The following is an 869-nucleotide window of genomic DNA, read 5'->3' on the forward strand; positions in this document are numbered from 1 at the left end:
TATATATGTGTGTGTGTGTGTGTGTGTTTGTTTGTTATTCTACATTTTGTAAGATGATATAGAAATGGACAAAATTGGTCAAGTAATTATTTCCCCAACTGGGGATTTTCTAATTGTAAAACTTGTTGTTCTTAATTTTGTTGCATGTTTTTTACTTGTTTGATTAGATTGCTTATACTAGGGGAATTTACTAATTTTGAGATTATTTTTTTTATTTTCGTTATCAGTCCTTCCCAACAAAAACAATTTTATAGTTCAAACATTAATTTAAATTCCTCAATGTTGTCTCAATGATTCAATTCAAACTTAAAGTAACGACATCTACGCTTCCAAACAAAATATGTAGACCAAATATTAATTGAATGAATTGGTACTATAAACTTGGTCAATAGGGCTACATATATTAAGGGCTAGTTTGGTAGTTCTCATGGGTTTTGTGGAGTTAACTTGAGACTTTAGATATGAGTTAGGTTTCAGTACATGTTGGGCTTAATAATCAGGTGTTTGGTAGCCCATTTCGTTTTTTAACCCATTTTGTCGGTTGTTTGGTAGTCCAAATTAAAAAGGACTAATGGGCTTGAAAGGACCATTCTGCCCTAAGGGTTTTTGTGGTATATAAGGGCATCCACAATGGGATGCCCGATAAAACGCCTGATGCGTGCCATCATCCGCGGGCGCCATCGTCCGCCCCATTGTGGGTGCCTGCCATCGTCCGCGCCCTACGCCCACGCCCGATGCATCGTCCGCGGTTGAAGCGTGGACTATGGCCTATCGTCCGAGCCATCGTCCGCGCCATTGTGGGCTCGGCGGACGATGGGCGCGGACGATAAGCCATTGTCCGCGCCATCGGGCGCCCCATTGAGGGATCG

This window comes from Salvia splendens, chromosome 2 (assembly GCF_004379255.2).
Source record: "Salvia splendens isolate huo1 chromosome 2, SspV2, whole genome shotgun sequence".
In the NCBI taxonomy this organism is placed as follows: domain Eukaryota; kingdom Viridiplantae; phylum Streptophyta; class Magnoliopsida; order Lamiales; family Lamiaceae; genus Salvia; species Salvia splendens.